Here is a 19633-nt window from a genome sequence, read left to right as displayed (position 1 = left end):
GGGACTTATGATACTGGTAGAGATGTACCATGAGTTACATGAGATAGTTTATTATGAGGGCCACTCATGGGCATGTAGTGTATTATTGGCATAGATCTAGGCTTGGGAGCACATTGTGGTGATTTGACCATGAGTGTAGCCATGAGAGCAAAGCCGCCGTACATTTTTGGTTATAAAGGATTTATCCCCTAGACACATAGTGGGGATGTAACCTATTATCAGTGCATTTTTAATGAGCTGACAACATTTACATGGTAGCCTTACTGAGAGTTCCATAGATGGTCTAATGCATGGGAGTTGGACTACATGAGATATAGTAGGCCACTGGTGTGAAGGATGATAGATGTGGTGGAGTGGTTTGTCATCACCTGAGTATGGTGGTAGTTTGTAGAGTGCTAGGTGATATTGGTGGAGACTACCATCTATGTGTGGATGTGTTTGGATGAGGCATAAGGATGGTTACCAATGCTAGATTATCAGATGACAGTATGAGATACAATGGCTCTAGTGGCAACTCCCTAGGATTATTGCCTATATGTAACAAATGCAGGGATAGATCCTAAATATTTATATGAGAGATAGAGGTACCTATTCCCATGATTCATAGAGCCTAATGTGCTACCTGCAAGAGGGGGACATGGAGGTGGTGTAGGTGGAGATGGAGGCAAGGGTGTGAGACAGATGGAGGTTGGAGAGAGATCCCAATTAGGGAGGAGGAGGACATAGGCATAGGTCATGAGAGAGATGGAGGAGGAGGAGGAGGAGGAGGTACCACTGAGATGATGACGAGCAGGAAGAGTGGTGGCAAAGCCAGATTAGCCAAAAGGAGGGTGATGATGAGCATGATGCTAGGATCCATACATTAGAGGTAGAGTTATAGGCAGCTCAAGTTACCATTGTAGTGCAGGATCAACAGCTAATAGATGAGTGGGCACAAGGAGATGAGCTCCACAGGGAGCAAGATGCTACGAGGCAAGAGGTAGCTCATCATGGTGCCCATGCTGCATACTATTATGCCACCTATAGGGGTGTGGTGCCACTAGGGTAGGGACTACCTAATTACTCAGAGCAGGTGGGTAGATTAGAGGGTGTGGTATAGCCACCGGATAGGAGATAGGCTCCACCATTAGGGCCACCACCTCCACCTGCTACAGAGGGTGGGAGTCAATCATAGGCTGAGACTGATATTTTTGACATTTTGATTGTACAACATATATTTTTGAGATAGATATCTAGATTTTGGATCTCATTTTTCTATATGTACTATGACACATTGAGATATATATGAGATACTAGATTCAAATGGTTGTCTTGTGTACTTGCCTCAAATGGATGTTTCAATATTTTAATTTTCATGTGATGTTTCAATTTCAATTTCTTGCTCATGTATGCATTTGGTTCAATACTTATGCTCATGTATCTCTCCTATGTATGATGTTTTTAGCTCTCATGTGTATGATATAGACTTTATATTTCTGAAAATATGTAACACTTGGATAGATTGAATGTGATGTTTAGATTAACCCCTTGTGATGAGAGAATAGCAAGATAGATATGAAATGAAAGATCAAGAAGGTAAAAGACATGATAAAGAAAGCAAAGAAGGATGTAAAAGTAGCTAGCTGATAGGTCCACAAAAGGATAAAGAGAGATTTCTTCCCATATGCAAGAATGAAAAAATGCAAGCTAGTATGTCAAGTCTTTTACCAGCAAGGGATACATAACATTTAGACTCTTAGTTCATCATTGAGTTCTTATTAGGGACATCATGAGATCATACAACCATCACTAGTATAACTCTGAGGATATGAATATGATCAATATTAGATATGTATGTGGAAATCCAATCTAAGCATCAAAGACATAGAAGTCAAGATAAATATGCGATTAGATTCCCTAAGTTTAGTATAGCAAGATTACACCTATATCAAGGCATAAGTGCCAAGACAACCCCTGAGTGTGGTCTTGCACGAAAATAGTCAAGGATTATATGTTTATAAGTCTAAGTGTCAAATAGGACAAAAATGAAATGCTTAAGACACTATAGACAAATAAAGTATACCCACAAGTAGAAATCACAAAAAAGTGCCCCATGCCCCCAGTCTTCTAGTCAATGTCATCCTCGAGAGACTATTAGGGAGGGAACACATAGTAAAGAAATCATCATAGACAACACACAAAGTAAAATAAAGATCAACATAGCTCAATCGTGTAAGTATTTAAGTGCATGTGTGTAAGTCACTTGGCTATTTCTTCAAGATGTGATCCTGATAGTGAGAATTATCACAAAATTAGAGACTATAGGTAAACTATTTGAAAAACATTGAGAAACACTTGATGTCAAGTTGGGGGTAGTGTTGAGAAACACTATTTTGTGAGTTTCCAAAGAAACCCTAGTGCACAAGGAAACTTCAAGTAGACTAAATAGTGGTGCCCTTGAGACAAGGAAATGAAACAATCCCAAGCTAGGAAATGTGTAGTGAAATGAGTGATTGAGACTGATAGACAGATGTGCAAGGGTCTCAACTAGTGTCTATTTCTAGGTTTTCATCACTTGGAAGATTTCTTTTGTTTAGGACTTTTTTCAATTTTTTTTGTATTTTTGATTTTTTTGATTTTTTTGGGTGATACATCAAAGTGCCTATTGCTAGGTTTCCACTAAGATGATCATTTTTTAGGACATTTTCTGATTTTTAGAATTTTTTTAGGATCATCAATATGTACAAGATAGTTGAGTAGTAGGCCTTTAAGCATAGAACTTTTTACAGTGTAGGACATTAATAGGCTTTGCAAGCTCTTCAGCTTCAGGAGTAGATAGTTGATAAGCACCAGACTCAAATGTTGTCATGATAATGTATGGGCCTAACCAATTGGGTTCAAACTTTCCCTTCTGCTCTCTATGCTGTTGATTCTTTCGATTTTCTCTAAGTACAAGGTCACCAACTTGAAACTCACATGGATGAACATTTTTGTTATTTTGAGTAGACATGCACTTCTGATAAGCCCTCATGTGATCAAAAGCTGCCTTATGATGCTCATCAAGGGTCTCTAATTCTTGTATTTACATAGCTTTATGGTCTTCATCAATTATTAACCCATGCAAATAGACTCACAAGGAGGGGATCTCTACTTCTAATGGGAGAATGGCCTTGGAACCATAGACTACAGAAAAGGGCATGGCCCCTATAGGAGTACGAATGGTAGTTCTGTAGGCCCAAAGTGTTAGATTTATCTATAGGTGCCAATCTCTCCCAGACTTATGAATTGCGCGATGCAATATTTTCAGAAATGTTTTGTTGGAGGCCTTTGCTTGACCATTCCCTTGAGGGTAATAAATAGAAGAGCAATGTTGTTTGATCCAAAACTTCTTGCATAGCTATCTAAGGTCCTTATTTTTGAATTGTCCTCCATTATTACTAACAATAGAGGAAGGAATACCATATCAACAAATGATATGATTTAGTATGAACAAGGCAACATGTTTTCCTGTAGTAGTAGATAATGGCACAACTTTGACCCATTTAGTGAAATACTCAGTTGCTGTAATGATGAACTTGTGGCCACTAGATGAACTTGGGTGAATTTTGCTGACCAAGTCAAAGGCCCATTGTTGAAATGGCCAATATGTCATGGAAGGAATCAACTAACGTTTAGGAACATGAATTAAATTACCATGGAGTTGAAATTTTTGACAAGACTTGGCATAACGAACACCATTAGCTTACATAGTTGGCTAGTAATAACCTGCTCTAAGCAGCTTCCAAGCAAGTGCAAGGCCATTAGAATATGCCCCACAAATGCCATCATGGACTTTGACAAGTGCCTTTTTGGACTCTTCTAGCTCTAAACACCTAAGCAATGTTATGTCTAGACCCCTTCTATACAAGTCACCAGAGACCAAAATGTAATGTGAGGCATTATGAAGGAATTGGCATTTTTTGTTGCACATGAGGTTCTCATGAACAATTTGATCACATAGGTAAGAGAAGATGTCAGCATAGTGGGAGGAATCATGACCTAAAATGGTGCAGATCACTTGGTTATTGGGAGAATCATAGGTGGGATGATGCAATTCTTCCACCAGGAACTCAAATCAAGATTCATGTTGTTGTAGTTGGAGGATAGATGCTAGAGTGCCATAGCATCAACAACCCTTTTTTCTTCTCTAGGAATTTGCTGAAATTTTACAAAAGTGAAGTAGTTCCTTAGAGCATCTATCAAATTTTTATAATGTATCAACTTGCCATCTTTTGTTTGATAGTCATTGTTCACTTGGTTAATAACAAGTTGGTAATCCTCGTAGATATGGAATTTAGTTATTCTCCTTTCAAGATCCATCTTGATCCCATTTGTTAAAGCCTTGTATTCTATAATGTTGTTTGTATTAGGGAACAAGAGTTTGTAAGATTTGGGAATCATATACCCATGAGGGAAAACAAACAATATACTAGCTCTAGCTCCATTTTGTGTGTGAGAACCATCAAAGAACATTTTCCAAGTTCTCTCAGTGATGTACATAATTGAGGCATCTAGAAATTCAGCTTGTATAGATGTTGTATCCTCTAGAGGAAAATCAGCTAATTGATCATCTATAACTTATCCTTTGATGGCTTTACATTCGACATACTAAATGTCAAATTCTAAAACAATCATAATCCTTTTAGGTAGACAACCAGTAAGTGCAAATTTGCTCAACAGATATTTCAAAGGATCAATTTTAGCAACTAGTTGGACTATATGTGCCAACATGTAATGTCAAGGCTTTTGAGAAGCAAAGACCACTGCAAGAAAAGCTTTTTCAATGTTGGTATAATTCATCTTGTAAGAAACCAAATTTTGACTAATATAGTATATAGCTTGTTCTTTACTAGTCTCATCACTTTGGGCTAATAGCACTCCTAGAGGAGAAGCTGTAGCTAAGATATACAAGATCAAAGGTTTTCTTGGAATAGGTGGCATCAAAACTAGAGGTTTTGCCAAGTACCCTTTGATTTGATCTAGACTTTATTGACACTCATCATTCTAGATATGAGTAGAAGCTTTGTGTAAATTCTTATTAAAAGGTTGAGCTTTATCAACCAATTGAGAAATAAACCTTCTTATGGATTGTAGACGTCCATGTAGACTTCAAAGTTGACTGATATTTTATTGAGGAGGCATATCCATGATAGCCTGGGCTTTTTTAGGATCAACCTCAATACCTTTTGTTGAGATAATGTAGCCTGGCAATTTTCCTGAAGTGACACCAAAGGCACACTTTTTTGGATTTAGCGTAAGTTGGAATTGTTCCATATAGTCCAATATCAAACTAAGGTGTTGAAGGTGTGTATCTCTTGTTCTAGATTTTTCCAATGTGTCATCAACATAGTCTTACATATTTTTATGCATCATATCATGGAATATGGTGGTCATTGCTCTTTGGTAGATAATGCCATAATTCTTGAGCCCAAAAGGCATGACATTCCAATAGAAAGTACCCCATGCACATGTGAAGGTTGTCTTCTCTTGATTAGCTAGAGCTATCTTAATTTGATTATACCCAGAAAACCCATCCATAAGGGAGTACATTTCATACCCCATAGTCATGTCTACTATCATATCAATGTTTGGTAGCAAGAAATCATCCTTGGGGCATGCTTTGTTAAGATATTTGAAACTAGTACTAACTCAAATAATTTTATCATGCTTGGATACAGGTACAGTGTTGGAGATCCATTTTGCATAGTCAATTTCTCTAAGAAATTTTGCATTCAAAAGTTTTTCCAACTCTTCTTTCACTAACAAAGCTACACATGGATGCATCTTCCTCAATTCTTGTTTAATAGGCTTGATATTAGGAGAAATAGACAAATGATGCATAATTAGATCTATGTCAAGCCCAAGCATATCAAAGTATGTCCATGTGAAATTGATCTTTTTATCTTGAAAAAAATGGGCAAATTGCTCCTTTTCTTTAGCTAACAATGATTGAGCTACACGAATGATTTTAGAAGATTCCTCTATCCCTAGGTTGATTGGTTGCATAGGCTCAATGAGAACTGATGATCTATCTTGAAAATAGCTTGGTAGACTACCAAGTATCTCATCCATAGGTGTCTCAAAGAGGTTTTCACTATTATATATGTTAATATTTTTATTATTTTTAGGTTCAGATACTGCCAGAATGTAGTTTTCACCATCTAACTATTTTTTTTTTCTTCTAATTTTATGACTAAGGTACTTGATATCTAATTCGATCATGTGAATCGTGGGTGCACTAGTGAAAGAAGTGATGGGTTCAATGACATTTAGGTAACAGGAGATCTCATAGTCATTTCAGAAAGATGATATTTTTGGTGTCTAATGTTGAGTGGACCAATCGATGAGATTAGGATGAATCAATGAGAGTGAGGTAGAAGCTTCAAGGCAATTGATGCGAAAAGAGTCATCTTTGGTGACATGCAAATTTGAGTCTATATTGAATGTTGCAAAGGTATCAAGATCAGGAATAGTCCTAGAGGGACTAACATGATCCACTAAAGCATATTGCGAGCCAAACTCATCTAACCCTACACTAGACTCATTGACAACATTTGGTTGGGTTACATAGGTGTGAATAACATCCACTCCTAGTTCACAAGAGGCGTTTGATAAAATTTCCCATTCATACTCTTGAGAGTCTGTACTCTGATCTCTAGAAATTAGATGAGCAATATTTTGTCTAATCCAGCCTCGATTCATGTTCTCATGGCTGGATTCATCTTGTTCTAGTTGTTGAGAAGTGGAAGCTTCAACATCATTAATAGAATTTGGAGTGTCTTCCCCCCAAAGAAGAGAAGTTGTAGGCACAAAGTCTTCATCTTGCAAAGTGGCAACAAAAAAGGAAGAATCATCATCCTATGATTCACTAGATATGGATGCATTTTAAGTAGATGCTAGCATATTATCCTCTAGCTGAAATCCTAAGCCAGTAGTGTCTCGAGCATCATGACCTTGAGTATGACTTAAAGGTTTAGCTAGAGCTTTTATGTTACTAGTTAAAGACCCATGACCTTGATAGCCCATGTTTGCAAGCATCTTATATCCTTTTCCATATCATTTGGGAGAAATGGGAGTGGTGATTGTAATTCCCTATTCATCATCCTCTCCTCTATATATCCAGTCTTTAATAGCTCATTCTTCTTTTTTTGCTTCCAGGGGAACTAAGGACTGGAGAAAAGTGCCAAAAAGGGTCATGGAAGATGCAAAAGGTTTCTTTTTGGTATATGGCTTCCCATAAGATGAAGGGGAAATAGGTAGAGCAACAATAGTGTCTAAAGTGTATTCACCCATACCAAGACTCATCATTTTCATTTTCTATTTATATTCTATAAGAGATGGTGTTAGCTCATGAGAAGAGCAACTATGTGGAACTAGCATTTCAGCAATAGACTATGTGTTGATGGAAATTGAGTTGTCACTAGGGACAACTGCTTTAGTACCATTAAAAGGGAACTTGATGCACTGATGGTACATAGAAAGCATGACTTGCTTGTCATGAATCCAAGGTCATCCCAACAACAAATTATATGCAATGGGTATATCTATGACTTTGAAAACAACATCCTTTTCCACTTGTCCAACTCTAATTAGTAGCATGATTAGACCCTTGGAAGGTCTTTCATCCTCATCATAAGCTTTTATGGTAATCTTGCACCTAGGATCAATAGAAAATTTTGACATGCCCAACTGTTGGATGACATTAAAGGAAATAATGTTTAACCCATACACCATTTTCTATCAAGACTCGATGAACGTGAGTACAAAAGATTTGCACTTTGACATGGAGAGAAAGGTTGTGGGGATGAATAGGAGCCTGATCATCATCTGTAGAAAAGATGAGGTGATAAGGTGAAGAGATATGGTTCACCATAGCTTGGAACCATTCTACATCGATATTTGTGGGAACATTAGTAGAGCGTAAAGCCTTTTCAAGGATATCCTTGTGCAAAGGAGATAATTGTAACAACTAAAAAATCAAAATTTGAGCCAGGGTACACTATAATTGACTGACAAGGTCATAGTTCAAGATCCTGGAAGTGGTTGGTCGTTTAGAAGATGAAGCATTCTTGGAATCTTGGGCAACTTTTAGAACAACCTTAGATTGCCCCTAGTAACAACATTAAGTGGTTCACTTTGTGATGAAAAAGAATCAGTCACCTAGAGCACCACTTTAGGTCTAGATTCATTATGGTATTGAGGAACATCACACATTTTTAAGACAACTTTAGGTTATTCATCTACATGTCGGTTGTCATCATTATAACTTTCCATGCATAAATACTCAATGGGCTTAAGCATACCTATAACATTTTTGGTGTTAGCATAAGCATAGCTGATCTTGGCATCATGATTATTTTAAGTAGGTTTAGAGGTTTCACCCTTCTCATATTTTGGTAAGGGTTGCTTAGAAGCTTTGTGATCAACATTTTTGGCGAGACCATCTATGACAACTTTTACTTCCTCAATACGATCTTGAATCACATCTTTGATCTTGAAACAATTTTCAATGTTGTGATCCTTGCTTTGATGATAACTATAGATATGATCCTCTCTCCACCATGGGGGTTTAACACGTGGGTCACAGGGTTAGGAATTATCTTTTAAAGTAATCAAGTTGTTTACAATTAAAGTTTTTAAGACCGTTTCATAGGGCTCAACCATTGGTGTGTAAACATGTCATTTCTTGGTAAACTTAGAGCTTTTGTTAGATGTTTGTGGTTTCACATTTTCTTATTGCTTTGTGGTGTAGATGGAAGTGGAAAGGTTAAACACAGGTTCCTTGGTCTTAGGAGTGTCCACTACTCCATTGTTGACAACATGTTTTTATTCCAAGGTTTACCTTTGTCTTTACCATTTCCATTATTGTTCCTATCTTTGTTTATGACAATATCACCCCTTCTGATAGCAACATTTTCAATATGATATGTGCTCTCAACCATGGCATTGAAATATGTGAATAGCTATTTCCTTAGATCAATGTATAATTTTGGTACAAGCATATTGACAAAAAGATTGATTTTTTTAGCCTCGAGAACTTGCCAGGGATATTGAGAGTATAATGACCTCCATCGTTGAAGATATGTTGCAAAAGGTTCTCCTAGTTTTTGTTTGATATTGCATAATTCCAACATTGTTACAAGATGTTGAATATTATAGGAGTATTGCTAGATTAAACATTGTGCAAACTCGTCAAATGTCTTAGTAGGAGGACTCAATTTGGTGAACCATTCCATAGCTTGCCCTCTTAAGCTCCTAGGGAATAAACTCATAAGAGAGGTGTCTTCATGCATAAAATCCATGCTAAGAGCATAAAAATGCCTCAAATGATCATGAGGGTCACCATTTCCATCATATTTATCATACTTAGGAACCTCTATATCCTTAGGAAATGGTAGCATATAAAGACTCCTATCAAATAGAAGTGTGTAGATTGATTCAAAAAATGAAGTTTTAGGTGCTTCTTTTGAAGGTTGTAGTTGTGTAAATTGTTTCCTTAGTTCTTGCATTTATTCCCTTAATATTCAACTTTAGTGGGTTGTCATTTTGGAATTATATGCTCTATATCAAAATCTTGTGGAAGTTTCCATCCTCTTGCTGCCATGTATCATAAGTATTGGTCTCCATTTTCCTCTAAAGCCTTAAGCATCAGTTTTTGAGAAAATTCATCTTGTTAGGATTTTATGACATCTTTTCTAGTTACTTCTTCATCACTTTCATGATGAGAAGGGCATGCACTTGTGGTGACTCTAGGCGTTCTTGGCGGTGTGTTGTTTCCATGATTTCCATCAAAAGGATTTTGAGAACAAGTCCCATTGTTCCCTTCATGGTAGGTATAGTTATTTTTTTTAGCTTGTTGATGTCCTTTCTCCCTAGCATACATGGCTTCAAAGATCCTTTGATTTTCATGTGCTTGTTCCTCTAAACAACATTGGAATTCATTAGGGTGCACCATGGTGACCAAACTGTTCTCACCCTTAGGTGTCTCACAAGGTGTGCCAAATGGGTTTTCAAAACTATAAAGAAAATTATGCCTAATGTTAGCTATTTTCATTTCAATTGGTTTAGAGTCTTCCACACGAGGTTGTTCATGAGGACTTCTAGGTGGGTTTCTAATTGTTTGAAAACAAAAGGAGTATGGCTACCACTCCCAACTTGAAATCTAGTTGTAACCAGCATGTAAAGACTTGTCTTTGTTTAATAGGACAAGAAAAGTAAGTTAGATTTGAAGCTTATACAATCAAGATTAGTCACTTTTCAAAGTGTGATAGATGGCTTATCAAGAAATGCTGAAGAATTTATAGCACTAGTGACTCGAGTCGAGCAAGTGAGCAAGAAGCTAAAAAGAATAGTAACCAAATTTTGACAAGTGGTTTATTAGTGATGTTTCAAGACTTACATCTAATAGACTAAACCCATATTTTCAACCTAAGACATTTTCCTAACATACAAATGTACAACCAGGACTCAGGAAATGGAAGACACACCCTAGACTAGAAAAACTAGAATGTAGACATTGTTTTGTAAGAAATAGCTCCAGGTGATACTTTTTTAGTTACCAGATGATAGTAGGACAACATAAAATGTCACATGATACTCTTTGGAATAGGAGGGCAATACTTTCTTGGTATATCATAGTTCAAACAAAGCGATGTGATAGAACTCGGTACCTAGGGTGATATAACTTATAGCAGGTAGGTGATACAATTTTGGAAAATTATAGTTGTGTGATATTTCTTTTGAGACTAGGTGATAAACTTTCAATTTGTGTATAAAGAACTAGTTTTGACTCCAAAATTTGCATTTTAGTCTTGACAATTAGGTGATTTTTTGAATTAGACAATGTATTTTCTAGTTCATGTCAATTATCAACAACATTTCCAAATAATAAGTGATTTAACATGTCTTCAAATAGTTGAACAAGGGTAAAAAAAAACCTTGCCAACACACACTTGTGATATCATAATCAACCTTTCTACTAATATTACCATGATTATTTGATGTGCAAGAAAGTTAACACTGGTTAACGCATTCAAAAATAGTAGCCAAGCAATCTACCTTAAGGTCATGGTTCATTACTCAACAACTTGGCCCATGCTTGATGCTCCTTCACCTCACACCAAATGGTTACCCACAAGAGATATTGTCTTTATCATAGAAGTGCCATAAGAAAAACTAAGGGAACACATATGGTGAGTGTAAATCTTGGGGTGATCTAGGTAGTCCACTAGGATAGATCCTTGCACCAAAAAGTTGAGTAGAAAAATAGGGTGGATACTAACCTAAGGTGTCTAGATAGGGCTTCCGTTCATAGTGTTCCTCTTGCTCCCAATAAGGGACACCCCACCTTGCAGTGGGTAATAGACCTCATGGCCATAAGAGTACCTTAAGCATTCTTGCCTAGTGATCTCCCTATGGTCAAAATCCCATAGGTGATCACACTAAGCGAAGATAAACACTACGTCTACCAAAGTTTTGTGTCCTTGATAGCCTTGAGTTTATAGAGAGTTGGAAGAGCTAGGTAATTTTCTTTTCCCCACTTGGGTTGTACCTCTCAGGTTGTCCAAGAGCAGGCCCTCTAAATGATCCTAACTAAACATTGAGTGGATCAACTCTTGGAGGTCAATATTTTTGATTCACCTCAAAGGTGAAGAGTATACTCTCCTATTCCAATCGTTTCACCCAAACACACCAAGAAGATTAAATTATCCACTTACTTTTGAAATCCAAAGGTGGGTCAAGATATCTAATTCACTACAACGGTGAAAAGCATACTCTCATATCACCAAGGAATCCCAACTACAAGTTTAATGTGCCTACAAAAAAATGAACAACTAGTAAATGCCAAACATGAAATAAAAGAACAAGCAAATTTTTGATCTTTATGCATCAGGCAGCCCTACAAACAACCATTAGTAGCCCTTTTGCATTTAGAGCTTTGACATGCATTCTTTTAGATAATGTTTCAAATTTTCAAAATGGAAACCTACAAACACAACCATTAGCACCACGGGTTAGCTTCCAAAAACCTATAAATGGACTTCTATAAAATAGCTAAAGACCTACAAAAACTAGCAACCAACAAGTAGAAACTGAGAAATGACCAAACCACCCTAAACAATAAGCAAATCCCTATCAAGCAATAGTTTTTTATTGGAAGACTGTCGTATGATACTTCTTAGTATGCATGAGTGATAGAATCTTCCTGTATGATAGATTTTACTGAGCTAGATGGCATAATCTACAATACTAGTGTGACAATGTTAATATGGCCATGCAACACTATTTCTAAAAAAGTATTACACAATAGAAATGTGAGTTGTCATATGAAACTGAAAAATATCACCCAAAACTATGACTGTTAAAAAAAAGAAAATGCAGGATAGTAAATGAAAACAGTGATGAAAACAACAAAACTGAGGACAAAACCCACTATTCTATCCCACTGTGGATGCCAAAAAAGTACACTAAAAAGAGAGCACTTCCCTAAACCCTTCTATCCAAGGTTTTGCATGGATTGGAGAGCTTGAATGTCAGCTTAGGGCTCCCTAGTCATGGAGTGCAAAAGCATATGAATAAGCATAAAATCGCTCTCAATTAAGCCTTAGAAATGTAGCTCTTACTAGTAAACCATGGAATGGGAGATTCTTTGAGCAAAAGAAAGAATGCTAGTGTCAAAGAAATCTTGATGCATGCAATGCAAGAATGCAACTATGCTAAAATGAGATGCATAATGCAACTAAGCTAAAAAAATGAAAGTGTTATAGCCATTCTAATGAGACTATGTGTGCAAAAAGAACTACACTATATGAAAACTAAACTAAGATGCCATGCAAAAAAATGCTATGGATGCAAGGAATGAAGACAAGAAGATGGTGTTCTCCACAAAATCTCTCAAGCACTCAGATGGAAATCTTGCAGCATAACAATACTAAAAAATGTGGATCCTTTGAGGGGGAAAGCTCTCTTCCTTTTAAAGTTGTACGAATGGTAGAGATCAAGGTTGAGATGGTGGATGATCAACGTTTGAATTCAAAAAATTGAGGGATCCATGTGCACACACAAGTTAGCCAATAGAAAATGAGTTGACTTGTCATATAAGACAAAATTCTCACAAGCCTTTTCTTTTAATTACAAAATAGAAAAAGAACTTTATGTGTGCATTTTAAGTGGGTTAGAAGAATGGGGTCTTTTATTTAATTAAAAGGGGACATGTTCTTTCAATCAAATAATGAACTTAGGATAGCATAGTCAAACCATAGGTTATAATCAAATTAATTGATTATTAGCAATTTGGTCTAGGAAAATGATTAATAAAATTAACCAAAATGTTGAGAAGGAGGCTAATAGTCTAGGTGATTACAATTACATCAGTTTATCTTGAATTTTCATGATGGGCTCTCAAAATTTTAAATTGGTGAAAATATAGGTCATCAATGGCTCTATTTGGGGATAATGGATCACTTGCATCCATATAAGAATTCAACATTTCTAGGAGACTATACCACATACTTGGTGCAATGAAAACTTTTTCAAAGAGAAACATCAAAAAAAATAAGGAAAGCACAAGATATATATACAAGGATTTACAAATGTACAAGAACCTAAACTACTATTCATGGAAAAACAAGTACCTTCAATTGAAGTACTTCTTCAGGAATTGTCCATGAATTGGCAATTCCAAAATATCTCTTGATAATCCTTTTATAAAATAAAAATCCTTTCCCCATATCTCATGAATTAGATATGGGCCTAGCAAAATAGGGTCAAGCTCTCCATGTTTACCCTTGTCTTCCATTCTAGAATTCCACAGTAATACTAAATCTTCTAACTCAAATTTTCTCACAAGTTCTTTTTTGTCATACAAGTGTTTTATCTCCAATTGCAACTTAGTATTTCTAGTAGAGGCCTCTCTCCTAGTTTCATCTAACTACATAATATCATCAATCCTAACTTTCATTTCTTCTAATGTTTCATCATCATATTGCTAGATGAACTTGTACATTGTACTCAAGTTATTTTGGGGCATTCTAGCTTGTATCCCATAAACTAGGTCAAAAGGTGCACAACCTATTGCCTTCTTGACTATAACACTATCAGCCCATAATGCCAAAGGAAACCTTGAGTCCCAATCCCTCTTGTTCTCATTTAATATTCTCTTTATAATCTTTAACATGCTTTCATTACTAAATTCTACTTGTCCATTCCCTTGGGGTTGATATGGAGATGATGTAGATTTGGTGATACCATATTTCTCACAAAAAAATCCTTGTATTCTTTAGATCTAAAACATATAGCATTGTCTATAACAATCCTATTAGGACATCCAAACATAATGATAATATTGTTTAGAATAAAATCCATTACCACTTTACTTGTTGACCCATTAGTAGGAATTATTTCAACCCATTTTGTAAAATAATCAATGGCTACTATGATCCATGAATGTCCCCCACTTGATTTGTTTGTAGTTTATCCTGTAAAGTCAATTCCCCATTGATGGAATGGTTCTTGCACCTCAACTGGTCTTAATGGCAAGATACCATAAAATTTTAACTTACCAATGAATCTCTGACAGGTGTCACGCTTCTTTACAAGTTCTTGTGCATCTTTAAATAATGTAGGCCACCAAAATCCATATTAGATTACTTTATGAGTTGTTGTCTTATCCATATAATGGCCTGCACACACTCCACTATGCATCTCATCTAGGATTCTTGATGAATTTTGTTCATCAACACATTTCAGCAATATACCTTCTATGTTTCTCCACTATAATTCCCCATTGATAATCACATATTTAATGGCTTGTATCTTGAATGTCCTTTTTTGGTTATCACTCATTTCTGGTGGAATTTTCATGTATTGTAAGTAATAAATTACATCTTTGTACCATTCATAGGCATCCATATCACACAAGTAAATTTTGCAATTATCATTACGCTAGTTTATTTGATTATCTTCTAAGTTGGCATTTTCCATTAGCTTTGCAAGCCCTTGTCCCCTTACTAACTTAGTAATTTGAATGTCTATATTGAACTCTTGGATCCTGTTGATCCATCTACATGTCCTTCCTGCAACTTCTTGCTGAGAGAATATATACTTTACTACTACACTTGAAACAAATATAATTATAGTAGCGCCCATGAGATAAAATTTGAATGCCTTTACATCTTTAAATAATGAATATGCCTGCTTTTCATTTATCTCATATTCAACTTTGCAACTTGCAAGGATTTGCTAAAGAATGATATGGGTTGCTCAAGCCCTTCTTCATTTTTCTATAACAAGACTATTGTAATAGTGTGGGAGGAAGAAAATGAGAATATATGCATGGGTTTGGCATAGTGAGGGGCTCTCAGAAAAAGGGCATCCTTAGTTACTTGTTTTATTTTTAGAAAGGCACTTGTTGGCTCACCTTCCCATTTAATCTTAGAACCCTTCTTGAACATCTTAGAAATGGGTTACTCTGACAAAATTAGTAATAAACCTTCTCTAAAAATTTATCTACCCAAAGAAAGATTGGATAGCCTTTACATTTTTATACTTTTGAATTTTATCAATGACATCTACCCTCTAAGGGTCTATTCTAACTCCTTCTTTTCCAACTAGATGTCCTAAAATTCTACTCTAAACAATTCCCAAATCATATTTCCTTGGGTTTAATGAAATGCCATATTTCAAGGATCTAATAAATACCATTTCCAAATGCATGCAATGATCTTCTTTGTTCTTTGAAAATGCTGTTAGATCATCCTTATACACCACTAAAAATTTGTCTATGATGTCTACAAATGCCACATCCATAGCTCTTTGAAAAGTAACACCAATATTGGTCAAGTTGAATGACATTCTAATATAAACATATGTTCCCCAAGGTGTTGTAAAGGAAGTTTTGTACTATTCTAATTATTTTACAACCACTTGGTTATATCCTGAGAATCCATCCATCATTGACATTAACTCTGATCCAATGACTCTTTGCAAGATAGCTTCCATATTTAGCACACCATAATTATCTTTTAATGAATAAATATTCAAATTCCTTGAATCAAAATAGCCTTATGTCTCCATTCTTCTTTCTAATAGGGACTAAGCTAGACACCTAAGAAGAATGTCTTATTGGATAAATGATTCTAGCATCCCATAGTTTCATTAGTTCTTCTTGCATTTTTGGTGCCAAAGTAGGATTTATAGGTCTATGTTTTTGTCTGAATAGCTTAGCTCCTTTTAATGGAACTTCATGTTGGAACAAGTCTTCTCTATAAGCTTTAAGGTCATCATAAGTGTTGGAATAAGTATATGGGAAACAAGATAGTGAAAGGCAGGGGGTGGGGGGGGGGGAGGGGGAGGGGGGGTGGGGCAGGGTGCATGTGTAAGAGGGGCAGGGGGCGAATCGAGATCTTAAACCTTTATCTTCAAAACCCATAACACAAATCCACACCTAATTCATCTCATAGATCTACCATTAAAACTAAAATGCTAAAAGATAAATGAAATACATCACATCCATAAATAGTTTAACAAATAACAAAATTATTTGGTTACTTAGAAACACCTCAAGAGGAAGGTGAAAGTGGGGTGGGGATGAAACCCACAAATCTTCCCTATTGCAACAATAAAATGATCCTGTTAGGGTTACAATGTTTAATCATAAAATATGATCTATTGTGTGAGGGGTCTGCCCTATTAAAATATTAAGAGACTATTAGGTCTCACCTTGTTAAAGGATTTTACATTCACAATCAAATAAAGACTCCGTTAGGAGGTTTACATAGGTCTATTAGGACCACTTTGTTAAGAGATTTACCCTATCTCAATTAATAATAACTAATTTAGTACCTGAACCTTGATTTTCTCTACAAGATGATCTTGTTAGAGAAAAAAGGCTAATTCAATCTCATTTATTAAATTACATTTTCTCCCTTCTCAAGATTTCACTTTATGCAACTTTTGCATTTTCATTTAATAATTAATTAGTAATTATTAAATAGAATTTACATTTTAGGTTACCCTTTTCAGGTTTTGGTCTCCTTCTATAAGGATAGATTGTTTGTAATTATCATTTGTCTTTTTCATTTCTAAGAATACAATTTGCATATTTTTAGAGTAAACCCTTTTCTCTTCCTGTCTTTTTCTTCTTTGTGACAGGTTTTTACATGCAGGTATTCTTTGGGCTTTGTGGATTTATATTGCATATTGCTCAAATCCTTCATGGTATCAGAGCCATATCTATTGTAGCTTGTTTAGTATATGGAGAAAAAGGAGAAAGAGGGTTTGATAGAAAAAATATGGCATTTTTTGAGCATTTTTCTTTGATTTTTGGAGGTGTGAAGAAGATGATTTAGAAAAAATAATTATAGAGGTGATTTTCAAACAACAATATCTCACTCATACAAACTCCTTTTTTGGAGCAACAATTTTTTTTTGGGGTAGAATTTCAGGATAGACACATTGGTGTAGGTTGTTTGTGATCTCTATTTTTGAAATTTTCTTAAAATAAAAATTCTCAATTTTTGCAACTTCAAAGGCTTTTTTCAAGCTCAGATGGACACATATTCAAGTGTTATTTTATAAAAAAGTGAATGATTTATTATCTACTTTCTAGATTTGGTATCAGTTTGGAGTAATATTGAGTGGACATAGTACTTTCAACATTTGGTCATTTTTTGGCCTACAAAAATAGGCATTTTTGATCCATATCTAAAACTTTTTTCTCTTCTCTCATTTATGCATTCCTTTTAGTAGTTGAGGTTTGGTTTTTTGCATTGTGGGGGGTGTTTTGTCATATTATTTATATTATTTACTTATTTAAATTAGAACTACATTAAAAAATAATTGAACACCTTCTAAAACAATGACTAAGACCTCTTCTTGTCTAGAACTTCTGACCCCTCATAATTATCACACATGGAAGACCTTGATGACATAATTATTGTGGTCTGGTTTGGATGTAGTGTAGCTAATTTTACGGAGGCCTTTTGAGGTCATGCAACATAGGAAAAATATGGATGAGGCAATAGGATTAATTGCCTTACAGGTCTTCAAAAGTCTACAGTTTCATCTTGATGGGTGCAATACCTCTCTGGCTATATGGAGCAAGCTTGAAGGCTTGTTTGGTATAATGAATGAGTTTAGGGCACTTTAAATTGAGGAAGAACTTACCTATTTTGTACCAGATTCTTTTCCTTCCATTGAGGACTTCTTGATGAAGTTTAATTAACAAAGATCTTTATTGCAATGTTGTGGAAAGACAAAGACTGACATTGAGTGTATATACCTGATACTTTCTAAGCTTTGTGGAAACTTTCAAACATTTTCTTCTATCTTCTATTCCACCAAAGATGCTTTGGGTAATACATTTTTCATGCCATCCTTTAAAGTTTTTGGTGATCATTTGACTTGAGAGAAAGCTAACCTCTCTCAATTGGATTATCTCATAGGCTCATAGACTCATGCATTGGTAGCTTGACCATCTTCACAGATGAAGGAGAAGACTCAAAAATATCATTTTATAGAGTCTCAGATTGATTTTAGCACCCACATTTCATTAGGTCCACCTCCTCCTAAGGGGGTAAATCAAAGCTAGAAAGACCAAAGTGTGCTTTTTGTAATAAGACTAATCATGATGAGTCATATTTCTATGAGAAGAAGTTAGATGGTTATGCTAAATAGGTTTCAAATTTGATAACTCTCCTTCAAAAGAGCAACATTGATATTAATTTTACTTCTCATAGACCTTCTTCATCATCATCATTTTAGTTAGTAGGTAGAGATATAGGAAAGGGTCATGCACTATGTGCAACAATGATTCCTCATTCTTCTATATGGTTACTGGATTCAAGTGCTTCACTCCATATGACATCTTCTTAGGATTTGTTCTCTTCTTTTGAGGCTTCTCCTACTCCACACATTTTGATGGGGAACAATACTCTTATGACTATATGTCAGAAAGGTTCTATTGACATCGACGATGGTACATTTCATGATGTACTTGGTGTTCTATCTTTGTCCTCTAACCTTTTCTCTATTTCTCAAATTACACATAGTGGGATAGGGAAGATAGTTGAGTTTGCACATGATTCAATGCACATCAGAAATAGTGAGACAAGTAATGTTATATCTATAAGGATTGTTGATCATGCTTCACATTGATATTCCTTCTCATATTTTGGTCCACCATCTCCACTATTAGAGACTCACTTTTTTTTTAAGAGAGTCTATTGAGGTGAAGTCAGGTTGCTTGAATTTATGTGTTGTTCCTGAGAGCAATGTTGTGACTTCTAAACCTCCACCTCCTATTTATATTCCATCTCTTGAACATGATTACTCTTCATCATAGCCTACTATTGCAGCTCCAATCATCAAGCCACCTACTATAGTTGTTGAAGATATATCAAAAGATGCACATCTCCTCTTAGATGATAGTTTCAACACACCTATTATTCCACCTCCATTAGAGATTCCATTTTAGGATTCACATGCTTTCTCCTTTGAGAATCAACTAGGACATCCAATTCCACCTTATATACATGGGTTTTTATCATCCTTGTCCACTGCCTTTATTTGCTTTGGATTGGAACCACATTGGTATGTTCATCGACACAAGAGTTAT

The sequence above is a fragment of the Cupressus sempervirens genome, chromosome 1 (assembly GCF_028749045.1).
Source record: "Cupressus sempervirens isolate cs-2001-9-10 chromosome 1, ASM2874904v1, whole genome shotgun sequence".
Taxonomy (NCBI): Eukaryota; Viridiplantae; Streptophyta; class Pinopsida; order Cupressales; family Cupressaceae; genus Cupressus; species Cupressus sempervirens.
Note: the sequence above shows the minus strand (reverse complement) of the source record.